At 36.9% G+C, this 15,073-nt stretch overlaps 1 long non-coding RNA gene across 11 annotated transcripts in view; it reads left to right on the forward strand.

The window, feature by feature from the left end:
- The first annotated feature begins 2,547 nt into the window (after window positions 1-2,547).
- Window positions 2,548-15,073, forward strand: part of LOC118548070 (uncharacterized) — a 211,978-nt gene continuing 199,452 nt past the window's right edge. For 10 of the 11 annotated variants that reach the window (XR_004923431.2, XR_004923436.2, XR_004923432.2 and 7 more), the window contains exon 1: window positions 2,548-2,677. This is a non-coding gene — a long non-coding RNA (uncharacterized LOC118548070). Of the gene's footprint in view, window positions 2,678-6,511; window positions 6,591-8,408; window positions 8,511-10,029; window positions 10,158-15,073 lie in introns of those variants that run through there. The other variant, XR_013449296.1, reaches the window with a different exon arrangement.

Here is a 15,073-nt window from a genome sequence, read left to right on the forward strand (position 1 = left end):
TAATATTCAAAAACCCAGGGGGGCCTGGGTGGTTCAGTTGGCTGATCGTCCCACTCTTAGTTTCAGCTCAGGTCATGATCTCAGGGTGGTGAGATCAAGCCCCTTGTTGGGCTCTGTGCACAGTGTGGAGTCTGTTTGAGATTCTCTCCCTCTCCCTCTACCCCTCTCCCTGCTTGCACGCACATTCTCTCTTTCTCAAATAAATAAATCTTTTACAAAACCCACAAAATTATATATATATGTGTATATACATATATATGTATATACACACACACATACACATATACATAACTTCACATATGTCTTTGGAGACTTGAAAAATATATTTCTTTAATCCTACTTGATTACTTAAGAATAAATATAATATAAAGATTATACTATTCTTTTTCAGATAATGAATTTAATAATTCAATATTTTGGGGGCACCTGGGTGTCTCAGTTGGTTAACTATCTGACTCTTGATTTCAGCTCAGGTCATGAGCTCAGGGTCATGGGATCGAGCCCCTCGTTGGGAATCTGTGCTCTGCAGGGAGTTTGCTTGGGGTTTTCTCTTTCCCTCTGCCCACACCTCACCCCCCACCACTTTCTCTCTCTCTCTTTCTCTCTAAAAATAAATAAATCTTTAAAAAAAGTAACTCAATATTTGGTCAAATATAATAAATACAACTCTACACTTTGACAGTGTTTTCTTCAACTTAAAAAGAAACAGTCTATTTCTCAGGCTATGCATTATATTTTGATTCTAATGTTGGCAATTCATATTTTGTCAATTATTCTTATAAATACCAGTTTTTTAGGATTTATAAATAGATCATTTAAAACCAAAATAAACCAAGAAGCATTAATTCTGTCCTGTACTTTATACTAAAGATAAATAATCATTCTTGAGTTAGCTCAGAAAAATAGAATATAAGAGAAAGTATACTGTTTGTTTCTACAGTAGAAGATCTTAATGATAACTCTGTATGTTAGGAAATGATTTTACTATGTCTGTGTTTTTAAATCTCAAATTATCCTAAGAGTTCAGAAAATGTCCCATCATTGTTTATTTCTGTATCCTTTGAATACACACACACAACAAATTATTCAAGGCATTTGCTCAGAACTCAGAAAACATATACTCATGCAAATTATAAATTGTTCCAGATTGCCCAACACAAGAACATTTTACCCACGCAATAAATACACTAAAATTAGTGGAGGACCATAGAGCCTCTTTGAGCTCTGAGGGTTCTTGGGAAGCAGAGGGAAGGTGGAAGGAGTGCTAAACCTCCAGACATTTTATCCTGAAGATGAGGATGGAGAGGGGAAAGGAAGACCTGAGAGTGTCTAGTTCTTCCATAACAAGAAAAAGGAGTATGTTTTTTTTTTTAAAAAAAGGGAGTATCAAAGAATTGTGAGCATTATTATTATTTTCACAAACATTAAATGCTTACCTACAAAGTTTCATACATTCTTCACAGTGTAGTTCAGGTGTTGTCTTCTCTGTCAAAAGCGTCCCAGAAGTCCCAGCTGAGGGTGAACTGATATTGCTCTCCCATGTATTTCTATGATAATATTTGATGAACATGCTCCGTTAGAGCACTTATCACAAAATTCCATGAAATCTCTCTGTCCTCATATATTCTGGGATCCTTGAGAGCAGAGACTGTCACTTTTGCACCCTTCCATGCCCCCCACTAGTGCCACCAGCACTGTTTCAGCATATAACACATGACAGGCATGAATGCGTGTGACACAATTCGAGAACATTAAATGTATGTCAGGCTGAGCAGCTTAATCGTGGACTGTGGACAATGGGGAGCCAACAAGCCCTGTGTCACAAATTGAAATTCCTAGTAGGTTCCCAAGAAAGTGACAAAATGTAACAGGAAGAAACGAAAATTTTTTCTAGTGTTAAAAATAAGCTATAATATAAGCTCTAAGGTTGATGACAAACCCTAATCAATAGTTGGTCATAGTATCAGGGAGACAAGAGAGAATGATGTGTACTGTGGGAAATACATTGCCTGGCTCAGATCTCTGCCTCTCTTTCAATCTGTTGTGGCAACAAGGAAATCTGGTTGCACATTTTTAGATGATACTAATTTTTAAGAAAAGCCAGAAATCGGGTATTTACATGACATATTGCAGTTCTAACATGTTGGCTTTAAATATATATATGAACCAAGCACAACACACTTAGAGTTTGAAACAGAGGCCATTAGAGTTTTAATGCCCTCTGAATTGCTCTTTGCAAGACTGACAGAGCTCAATCAGTATTTTAGGAAGTTTTCATTTCATACCAGGCTGTTTAAATATTCCATACTGATGCACAAGCATATTCAACTCCAATTTCCAAGGCACATGGTGACAGTGGCTTCCATTTCCTGTATTTGACTCTCCTGGGTGAGCACTTCAATGGTACAGCCAAGTCAGTTCCAATATCAGGACCTCTACATTTCAAACGTTATTGGTTTTCTCCCCTTTACTTTTATCACTGCTATTGAGTTACTGTTTCTTACTACATTTCCCATAATTCTTCACTATGTTCATTTCACCCAGCCAGCTCTTTTTTTCACCCTCCTTAGAATCTGACAGGCCACAGAAATATCTGATTTCAAAGAGATGCTCGCATTCTATACTGATCCCATCTAGGAGTGTAAATGCCCAATGTCACGCTGCCGAGTGGAAAAAGGTAAGAAAAATCGCTACTGGTCTTTGTATTCCTCTAATCTTTTAAAATCTTTTGAAGAAACAGAAATGTTTTATTTTTCAACCACTGTCTTAGTTACTTTTTTTTTTTTTCCTCCATCTGTGCAAACCAAAATGCAAAAATGTTTGAATGATAGAACTGGAATGTGTACTCAAAATGTGACACCAATAAGATTGCAAGGAATATTGAAGGAAGTCTTCGATAAGCCTGACAATGATTCTGACTCCAACAGCATGGATTTGAATATAAATCTTGCACAAATAAATGAACTACTAAGAAAAAATTAATCTGCTATCCTGCTAGATTGATATAACAGTATAGCAATGCAAAGACAAATAGATTCATTTAAATTAAGCTAGAGCCTTGATTATTTTTTTCACAACTATCAGAAAACACGTATTAAGTTCCTACTCTCAAATAATTTCATGATATGATTGTTTTTCACATTTTGCAAAAAAGGAATCAACATTTAAGACAAGAAAAAGTCCAAAGAAAAATTTGAATTGGCTAAAGCAAAATTTAGTTACTCTGGTAGTAACAGGATTTTTTTTTAACTGAATGTGAGTGTAATCAGACAATCCTATTTTCCAACGAGTGTAGATTATAGTTCTGTATTAAATATATGCATCTGAAGATTGTTTGATTTTTTTACTGCTTGGGATTGATACAAAACTGGTATATTAAAATATGCCATGTATGTGGTTAAACCAGTTGCAAATCATTAAACCATTATTTAGTAATTAGCAGTGTTCTTATAAAAAGAAACTGCATCATTTATTTTCAATACAGCTTTACATAATTAGAGTAATAGGCAATTTGATCTATTAAACTACTAATTAAATACAAAATATTTAATATGTACCAGAGAGTTGTGCTCTGAAATTGCACAATTATCCATTGTGTGGTTATTTCCTTCATTGACCCTTCCTCCAAAGCATGGGGGAGTAATCCATACAATACTTTCAGGGAAAAAGGGAGTATTAAGATACAATGAGAGTCACAAAGAAGTCCTGAGTTGGTCAATAGTGTTACACTTCTCCAGGCAAGTAGAAAAATCTGATTTGTGTTCTACCTCCTTCCCAAGCCCTTTCTTTGTGCCTTTGAATGTGGTGTAATGAATAAGATGGCCCCAAACAGTCAGAAAAAGGAAAAGGGGAGCAATTGAAGTGTCTAGATTATTGAAAAACTGGAATTTTTTTCCAGTTTTATTGAGAAATAATTGACATATATCACATCACTTATGAGCTTAAGGCATACAACATGATGATTTGATTTACACGTATTGTGACATGGTTACCACAATAGGTTCAGCCTACATACATTTTCTCATTTCAATACAGTAAAAAGAAAAGAGAGAAGTAAATAATAAAGGGAAAAAATGATCTCCTGGTGATGAGAACTCTTAGGATCTACTCTCTTAACAACTTTCCTATCATATATAGCATGGTTAGCTGTAGTCATCATGTTGAACATCATATCCCTAGTACTTTTATATAGAGTATTTCTAAAAAAACAAGAGGTGTTTTTTCAATCTTTAATTAGGGAGTCTATCTTTATGAAGATTCCTATCCCTGGCGAGAGGTCAAAGTCATATATTCTTATTATTCTTCTCTAATTTAGCTTCAATGTGCTATCAGATGAAATCTTATCACTTTATTCAGAATTTATCACTTTATTCTACTCAAGAATCTAGCACTGTCTACAATATCAAATCCAGCCTCATACATTACTCAAGCCCTTCCTATATATCAGCTCTTGCTAATTTTAGAATAATAATAATGAGGATGAAAACAATAAAAGCTAATATTTTGTGTGAGTTACATTATCTCATTTAATTGATTGAGGTAAAAAAATGGGGAAACTGAGGGGCTTCTGGGTGGCTCAGTTGGTTAGGTGTCCAACTCTTGATTTCTGCTCAGGTCATGATCTCAGGCTTGTGAGATCGAGCCCCAGGTTCAAGTGGAGCCCACTTAAGATTCTTTCTCTCCCTGTCCCGCTGTCCCTCCCCCCACTCACATGTGTTTGCGCTCTCTCTCTCAAATAAAAAATAAATAAAATCTTTTTTAAAAAGTAAAAAATAAAAAAAATGGGAAACAGATTGTGAGAGGCAACTCAACTTAGCTTGAGTCTTAAAGCTTCTACGTTGCAAAGCTAAGCCAAATCCAAGGTGATGTGATTCAGAACCAGTGTTCTTGACCATCCACTATCTGCTACAAACTTCACAGTATCCCAACACTCCTCAAGTCTCCTCTGAACCTTCTCTAAATGAATCAGACCAGACTTTTCCATGTTCTTAGTATTGACTTATTCTTTTCTCCATGCCTTAGTTCATGTTGTTTCCTCACTGTATGTACTTTGTCACTTAGCCAAATATTCCTCCTCTTTCAAGGTGTGAGTCACATGCCTTCTCCTCCACAGCTATTCCACCCAAATGCATACCTTAGATCTAAATCCATTCCTATTCCCATAGTGCCTAGTGTAGAGATACAAAGGTGATTATCTCTCAATAAATGTATTTCCTGAAAGCATTAATAGTAAAGACATAAATAATCCATTATAAAACAAAGAATGTTGTCATGCACATTTGATTCCTTGTTACAAAAGAGAGGTTTGCTGCCAGACATATTTCCTGTGCCAGATTTTCCATCATCAACAAAATTTACAAAAAGATTTTCATTCATTTTCTGACTGTCCTTGGCCTGTGTCCAATTTTTTTTTCTTAAGAGCTTCTGCATTTAGTTTTAACTTCAAGTACTGCTGCTGAATACAGTAGTTAGGAGCCAGAGTAGGGATTTTCCTTGCAGAGAAATGGGATCCATTTTAACCAGGAGGCAAAAGAGGGAACTGTGTTGAAGTTGCACCTGTTATGTTACCAGAAATGGCAGACTCCATTCCTCTTCTGGCTTTTCCTTCCTAGTAATCCTGCTCCCTTTACCATCAGACTTAGGTGCATTAACACTTCTGGGGCAAGTCCTGGCATGGCCATGATAATAAAAAAGAGAGCTCTTCTTGAGAAGGTGGTGGATTCACTAAGCTCCAGTCAAGTTGATTTCATGTTATTCTGACCTTTAGCAAAATCCTACCCTTGTGATGCCCGAACTCCTTTTTGTACCTCTGATGTGTTATTGGCAGGATGTGTCTGACTGCCAAATTGTCAGGCTAGTGGGGGTTGCTCTGGACCCCATGCTGGTGTGACTAGGTAGCACGTTGCTGTTTCTTTATGCTACACAACATCAGTAATCATTTCAAGGATGTCAATTTAGACTCATTGCATAATTGTACTTATAGAAAAGGCAGCATGGTATAGTGATTGAATGGACTCCGGAGTCAGACTACTTAGGGTCAAGTCCCAGATTGGATACTTACAAACTGTGTAACCTTGGACAACTTATTTAACCTCTTAACACTCACTTTTTTTCAGTTGTAACACAGGGATTATGAGAGGTCCTACTTCATAGGGTTTTTGTGAGGATTAAAATGAGTTAAGATTTGTTAAGCATGTAAAGCAATGATAACACTCAAAGAGTATTAGCTATTGGGCGCCTGGGTGGCTCAGTTGGTTAAGTATCTGCCTTTAGCTTGGGTCATGATCCCAGGGTTCTGGGATCCAGCCCTGCATCGGGCTCCCTGCTCAGCAGGTAGCCTGCTTCTCCCTCCTGTGTACTCTCTCATCTCTGTCTCTCTCTCTCAAATAAATAAATATTTTTTTAAAAAAGTGTTAAGCTATAACTGTTTAATCTTTGTTGAGTAAGCGAATAAATAAAAGATAAATTTATTGTGTAATACAATTTTTTACTTCTTTCCTTCCTTCTCAAGACCCAAACTCCTTGAAAGCAGAGAGCAGGTATTACTCATCTTTGTATATCTGCAGCATTTCCCGGGAGGATGGTACATGGTATGTGTCAACGACTATCTGCTGAGTGGATGAGAGCTGTGGTAATTAGAGAGAAGGGTAAAGTGAAGTAGAGTGTAAGGGTGTAATAGTCCAAAATGTTTAGGAGTATGGAGACTATTATACTGGTAGGCTTCTCCCCATCAGGGTTGAAGTCACACCCAAAGTGATGGAAGTCATTAAAGTGGAGAGAGGAATTGTTGAGACAGATGTCACAGGTCTCAGAAGAGAAAAAGTATGAACCAAAAACATAAGAAGGCATGGGCGTGGAGATGAGATTTGACTGTGGGCACAAACTACATATAAAGAATTTTCCACGAAGAGGAGGTTATATTGTGAGGTGGCACTTGGGGAAAGAGGAAAGCCAATGCTACTTATAGTATATGATGTATGGAGGATCCATTTACGATGACTGCCCTATCTCTTTTTAAACATCCTAAAGTAATTTTCAAAACAGAGCTCTTGATTTCTTTCATTTCCTACCACCAAATACACACATATTAATGACAACTATGTTATGGGCTGAGTTACATCCCCTAAAAATTTGTATGTTGAAGTCCTAACTCCCGGTACTTCAAAATGTAATTACATTTGGAGATATGGTCTTTAAAGAGATAATAAAATTAAAATCATCGTTAAGGTGGGCCCCAGTCCCATATGACTGATGTCCTCATAAGAAAAAAGGAAACTTGGTCACAGACAGGTTTAGTTGGAAGACCGAAGACCCAGGGAGAAGATGACCATCTTTGAGCCAAGGAGAGAGGCCTCAGAAGAAACAAACCTTGCTAAAACCTCAGTCTCAGACTTCCAGCCTCCAGAACTGTGAGACATACATTTCTTTTGTTGAAGCTACCCGGTCTGTGGTACTTTGTCATGGCAGCCCTAGCAAACTGATACAAACAGCAAAAGCAATCTATTCCTCCCCTAGTCTTTGTCTTTTCAGTAAGTGTTACCATCATCCTTATAGCTGTTGAAGTAAAAAACCAAGGACTCATTTTTTTTTTTTAATTTTCTTTTTTCTCTTGCTGTCTGTATCCACATGTAATCCATCAGCAATTTTTTTACCTCTACTTTAAAATATGTCGCAATTCAATGAAGTAAACTCTACACCCTTATTTTAAGCCACCTTTACCTCTCTTCGTTTTCCTCTTCAACAAATTTCATATCATCCTACTCTGAAACTTTGCTACAGTCACATTGATTTTTTTTTCTCTTCTTCATATATTCTAGTTCATTCTCAATCTTGGGAGTTTTTGCTTTCTCACTAGTTATTTCCTCTGCTTATAATTATCTGTGCCTTCCTCGCCCCAGATCTCTATAACATTGACCCATCTGGTCATTGTGTTCTTAATGAAAGCTTTCACAACCTCTCAATCTAACAGCCCTGACAAATAAACGTACTTTATTTTCATATATGTATTATTATCTGGTATTTGCCTGCTTATTACTGGGTTGATAAAGAATGTTGATTGGGATTTATTGCCATGCTAGAGTTGGCAACTTGTTTGCAGTTGAAAACAGGAGATATTAAATATTCCTATATATTTTTTCATTGTTAAAAAACTATAACTATAAAGATATCTACAACTAGAGGCAGACAATTCTCTTTAAGTTTATTCAGAGGAAACAAAACTGGCCCTACCCTCAGTACCATAACACACAACCATCCCATAAAGAATCTATAGAGATGATTGGGGAACAGAGAGAGAAGGTGCTTTTATTTATCCTTACCTCGAAGCCATGTATGATAAAGGGTTGAAATTGGGGGTGTCTGCAAGAAAGAAGTATCAACATTTCATTCCTCACTGTATATCTTCTCAGGCTGTTATGTCAATGTTCCTACATAAAGATGGCAGTGACTTCACAAGAGGAAAGAAGAGATAGCATTGGACCCATCTGCAATCTTACTGATAGTTCAGGCAGGTATGTGGTTGTTTCCCATGAGTGGACACCCCATAAGTTAGGTGGACTTTTGCTGTTTTGCTTGTATCCAACCCCAAGACAGCAGCCAGGAGAGGCCATGAGGTATACCACTGGTGAGTGAGCTGAGGCAACAAAAGAGGTAGCATTAGAATTATCTCCCACATTACGGGGTTCTATGGTCAAAGACCTCAGAATGTCATGTGAAAATCTCATACCAGGGCCTTACATGAGAGGCAGAATTTGGATACTTGCTGTATAGAAGATACCAGCCACAACATAACATTTGCAAAGAAAGTGACAACAAACACAAGTTGCAAGTCTCTTTGCCTTTCACTCCTTGATGCTCCCAACAATTGCCTACAGATAGAAAGGAGGGCTGTAAGGCTATGAATCAGGTATGAGATTGGAATTTAAAACTGGGAGAAGCTAACATTTATTAAGCAAAAAGTACCAGAAAATTATGGACTCTTCCCTTTAAGAAACAACAACAACAAAAAAATGAATTCCATAGAAAACAGCTAAGAGAAAAGCATTCATATTTTTATACCATAGATTTGAGATTCCTTAACGCACTAACTACAGCTTATTAGTATGATAGGTATGATTCATGTACTCTTGTGTTACCTCTGTATCCACAATGCCTAGAAGAGTGTCTGCATGTAATAGAGTGTAGATGACTAGCTGACTTTGCATTTTGGTTGGTAGTTGAGAATAATAAAAATGGAAAGAGTGGGGAGAAGCCAGTTTTGATGTTCTAGGCATAGTCAGTTTGAAACCCAAACATTTAGGTGATAATGTGATTAAACTATGCCCATGGTCAGCAGGCCACTGAAAGTCCTAAAAGAGGTTTGCAGAGAAATTCTCCTGGTAGCCTCAAGAGTTCTCAGCATAAATACTTGGAACAATTGACTACCACTGAGGATACTTCTCTCTGATGGAATCAACAGTAGCCTCTGATGATTTGGAGGCCTTAGGCTTCAGTGCTGAAACTAGATTGTGGTGGGGCCCAAATAAGTCTCGAAGACAACTCTGCTCAGGTGGTTAGAGGCCGAATTTTGTCGTACTGAGGATCTCCCTGCACAGAATGATTGGCCATGGAATATTTTGAAGAATAACCTATTAAGGTATTGTATAAAACATAAAGCTCAAAAGAGATGCAAAGCATTAATATGCATACGTTATAAAATGTTTAAAAAAGTAAAATAAAATGTTTAAAAAAAGGGGGGCACCTGGGTGGCTCAGTTGGTTAAGCAGCTTCTTTCAGCTCAGGTCATGATCGTAGGGTCCTTAGATCGAGCCCCGCATCGGGCTCCCTGCTGGGCGGGAAGCCTGCTTCTCTCTCTCTCCCACTCCCCCTGCTTGTGTTCCCTCTCTCGCTGTGTCTCTCTCTGTCAAATAAATAAAATCTTTAAAATAAAATAAAATAAAATAAAATAAAATAAAATAAAATAAAATATAAAATAAAATAAAATGTTTAATATGCATACGTTACAGTTTTGGTGACTCCTTTACCTTCCAGACTGCCTTTGAGCTGCAGGTTGAACTGATTTCTTCTGGGTGGAAGTGTGAAGGAAAAGGAAGATAAAGGCAGTGAGGCAGTGAGAGAGACTGATGGTCACCTCAGGGGCGTGCGACATCAGAAGAACCCTCATGTGTCCTAATAAGAGCCAGCTCAGCTGCTGTGTAGAGCTCCCCATGGCAAGTTGCTAGTTATCAGCGGGAAGACCAACAACCAACAGAGGACTGTACCAATGACCAGTTAAGCGAAGAGGTGCTTGCCTCTCCCTTCCCCTTTCCTAATGCCAATTTTTCTCAAAACTTACTCTTGTATATAAATGTTTCTAACTAGTAAAAAAAAGAAGAAAAGATGATAAGGGATGCACCTATGAACACAGTTGATATTTTTACTAAATTTTTTTTATCCAAAGTCTTTCGATTAAAAAAAAAAATCTCCTTTTTCTTTTTACAGTGTCAACATTTTTTTAAATAATTCAAAGACTAACTTACAGACTTTGATTTAACAGGTTGAACTTTAGAGCATAACTTTTTTCATTATTTTTAATGGCTTTCAGTGGTTTTATTTTTTTTCAGCAATCCCTTTTATGTGTTACAAGGAAGAGAAATACAGACAGATAAGTGAAAGCGATTTTATTTTCCCCCAGAGAAACAACATGAATGCTCTAATTTGAAGGGAATGGCAAGGTATGTACTGATTGGCAAACATGAAATCTACTCTAAAATTTGGCTTTAATTTGATGCTTAGTGGGTAGAATCATGGAAGAAAATGCACTTATCTGTGTTATCAGGAGATCTCCAATCTAATCCCAGCTGAGCTGATATTTTTTACACAAATTTTGGCATGCATTATATTTTCCCTGGGCTGCAGATATATATAAGAAGGAAGTTGGTCTAGAAAATATTTAGTATCCCTTCCAAATATGATCTATGACAACTTGAGGTTGGGAATCACCCCAGACTCTTTTTAACTAAAGAAAAGAGCCCCCTGACCATTTGGCAGTTCCTTAGTCCACTGTGAAATTTCTCTAAAGGCCATTTCATTTCAGACTGAAATGTAAAAATGTTTCAAGATAGAGCAGGACATAAAACTAAAAGGAATATTTTAAACATTTCTCCCATATAGGACAATACATTAAAGGAAAATGTTACAACTAAAGCAAAATTCCATGAGGTCAAGAGCTGAATCTGTCTTATTTGTTGTTCTATTATCAGTGCCTGACACAGTGATCAAATAACTATCGGTTGAATGAATGAATGACAATAATTTGTGACAATGAAAAAAATCTTAAAAAAAAAAAAAAAGTAAACCACTACTAGCTGTCTTTGATCCCATGTCTTCTCCACCCTGCAAAGGCACAGGACAATGTAGACGTGAGGCAGGATAAATGAACAATGCAGTCTCTGCCTCAGAATCTAGGCAGCCCAAGGTTCTGTGCCCCATAAGTGACTGCTGCATTACTACATTGGATCCCTGGTCAGGGAGTAGGGATGTTTATCCCAGTGCTGACTAGTAGGTTTTTGCATGAGCCAAAGCTTATCCCCCTTTGCTGACAATAGCCTTAATGCCTTGTTTCAGAGCCTGAGTCTTCTCTCTCCCCACTCTAAGGAGTGTCACTCAGATTTAGGTTTCTGACTTGGTCACTGCTTTACATTTTGATTTCTGTAAGTTGCCAGCTTCTACAATGTCCTAGTTGTAGTTGGGGATCCAAATAGCTTTTGAAGATCCCCATAACATATAGAAGCCTTTCATTGAAATTCCAATTCAAGCAAAACCCTGTTAGCCATGGTCATCATTTTCCTCCATCTAATATTTATCTGACTTACCTACAATTCTGAATATTGTACACCTGGCTTTTCCAACCCATGGCTCTTTTTGGAGGCCTTCCTATGCAGACTTTTGCTGCTTTGCTCCTCTGATGGAATCTCCACTTACAGAGGGGCCTGACGTGAAAGCCAGCCTGAAACTTCCTTAGCCTGGAATAAATAAATCATCACATTTGCCAAATTGTCCTGAGGTATAATAATAAGTCATTGGTTTTAGCTATGGAAGCAATTAACAATGCTTCCTATTTTAGGATCAATGAGAATATGATCTGACAAGTATAATAAGTATTCAGACCCTAAATTTTGAAATTATCAACCAGTGAGAAAAATGTTGTTAGAACTTCCAATTTTATCACAAGGAAGTTTTGCATCACACTATTTTTGAAGCCTATATGGAAAGGAAAGTAAAATTTACCCATGATCTTCTTTAAAGTGATGTGAAAGAGAACTAAAAGTCTCTCCCTTTACTTTGTCCAATCTATTGCCCGGAGAAAATAATTATTATTCACCAAACACCTACCATGTGCCAGGAACTATTGTAGGCACCCAGAATCCATAAGAGAAAAACAAATTTATCTTCCTTCATGAAGCTTATATTTTGACTGGAAAAGCATACATAAAAAATTAAGTGAAAAAAATATAATGATAAGTGGTAAAGAGAAAAGTGACATTAGGATGGGGATAGGAAGTGTTAGGGGAGTCCATACTAAAATCTTAGGTTGGGGGGCTGGGAAAACTTTATAGAGGAATTGATAAGTCAAGCCATGCAGATCTCTGGAAAAGAACATTCCAGGCAGAAGGAATAACAAGAGCAAAGCCTCTGAACTGAGAATATGACTAGAAGGTTTGAAGACAGTAAGAAGATTTGTGTGAAACTAGAAGGAAAGATAAAAAGGAAATGATGTTATTACCAGGTGGGTATGGGGAGGGAGCAAGGATATATGCCATAGTAAGTACTTTGATTTTTGCTCTAAGATGAAAAAAAATATAGGAGTATTTTTAAAAAAGAGTGAGTCTGGCTTTAAAGGGTCATGCTGGCTGTGTTGAAAACACACCGAAGGGGTAAAGCATGACTCAGGAAGACAAGAAAGTCTTGCCATAATTCAGAAATAGGTTTGTACTAGTGTAGTCCTGGAAATCCTAGGACAGTAGTCCCCTCCCTCTGTATCTATAGGGGGATGCGTTCCAAGACCCCCCAGGATGCCTGAAACCCCAGACAGTACTGGACCATATATATACTATTTCTTTTTTCCTCTGCATAAAATACCTATGATGAAGTTTAATTTACAAATTGGGCACAGTAAGAGATTAACAACAATAACTGGTAATAAAATAGAATAATTACGACAATATAATAAAAGTTATATGAATGTGGTCTTTCTCTCTCTCTCTCTAAATATCTTATTGCACTATACTCAGCCTTCTTGTGATGATGTGAGATGATAAAATGCCTCCGTGATGAGATGAAGTGGGGTAAATGACGCAGGCATTGTGACATAACATTAGGCCACTATTGACCTTCTGATGATTCACCAGGAGGACCATCTGCTTCCAAACTGTGGTTGACTGCTGGTCAGGGAAACTGTGGGAGAGGAAAATCACAGATGATGACAAGGGATTACTGTGATTGGATTTTCAGTATGATTTGAAGGTAAGGCCAGCAGGATTTGCTAATGGTGTAGATGTGGGACAATTGGTTTAGATGGAACAAAGAATAGATTCAAGGATGCCCCCAAATTTTAACCTTAAGGAACTGGAAAGACAGAGTTGTCATAAAGTGAGATGGGGGATTGTTAGAACAAGTTTGGGATGATGTAAGAACCAGAAGTTCAATTTTATTTTTATTTATTTATTTTTAAAGATTTTATTTATTTGACACAGAGAGAGAGCGCACAAGCAGGGGGAGTGGCAGGCAGAGGGAGAGGGAGAAGTAGGCTCCCCGAGGAGCAGGGAGCCCGATCCGATGCGGGGATACATCCCAGGACTCTGGGATCATGACCTGAGCCAAAGACAGTGGCTTAACCAAGTGAGCCAACCAGGCGCCCCAGAGAAGTTCAATTTTAGACATGTCACCTTAGAGATAATTATTTAAGTGGAGATGTGAGTAAGCAGTTGGATATGAATTTGGAGTCAGGGAAGAGATCCAAAATACAGATATAAGTCTAAGGGTCATCAGCATATAGGTATATTTAAAGATAAAGAATGGATGAAATCACCAAGGAAGTGATTGTAGATGAAATGAGAATAGATTTAAGAACAAATCTTTGGCTGAACTTGAAGTTTAGAGGACTGGAAGTAGAGAAACAAGCAAATGAAAACAAAAATGAGGAACCAGGTGAGAGGGAAATTAGGTGAATATGTTGGCTTTTAAGGTAAGGGTAAAAAGTGATTCATGGAATTTGTCCTATGATTATATAGATCCTATATGCATAATCAAATGTCTATGTATACAAATTAATGCATATGCATGTTTGTTTATGTGGGGAACAGTTTTTATTTTATAAAATGGGATCATGCTATACCTAGTCATCTAAAATCTACTTTTAAAATTTATCACAGAAGAAATTTTTGTATCATCTTCACTCTTAAGAGTAAAGATGTTTTATTTTCAAGTTTTTGATTGTCCAGGATTATTAAAACAATGTATTATGATAAACTTAAAAAAATACAATACAGTGAAAATATTGGCTTTAATTTTTAAACACTTGCTCTTTTCTATTTACTTAACAAAAATCCTCTTTGTAAAAAGAAAAAAATACAAAGAAAAAAACCAAAATAAGGAATAAGGGAGTAGGAACCAGATAGAAAAAATGTCAAATTGTCCTTATATCTTACTATTGCTATTAATACATTTCAGTGCATGCTGATTCTCTTTTATTAGAATGAGAAAGTAAACTTTGAATAGAGCAGAAATTTTTATGAAAAAAATCATGAAACAAATGACAGTTTCTTCTCATTCTTACCAGAGATAAAAGTGTTTTGTTTTTTTTTTTTTTTGGTTTGTTTTTCTCTAAGATTCTAACATCTATTGCTTTCACAAAGACAAACTCTATGGCAAATCACCTATGTGGGAGCTCCATGATTTTCATTAGATGGAAGAGATGAAAAATAAATAAATTAACAGTAGTTATAATGTGTTACTATTCACACATTTAAGGCAGCAAAAATATGGTCCATTATTTCACTGCATCTGGAAAACAGTGAATAGTTGAAGGCGTCCT

Source organism: Halichoerus grypus, chromosome 6 (genome assembly GCF_964656455.1).
Source record: "Halichoerus grypus chromosome 6, mHalGry1.hap1.1, whole genome shotgun sequence".
In the NCBI taxonomy this organism is placed as follows: Eukaryota; Metazoa; Chordata; class Mammalia; order Carnivora; family Phocidae; genus Halichoerus; species Halichoerus grypus.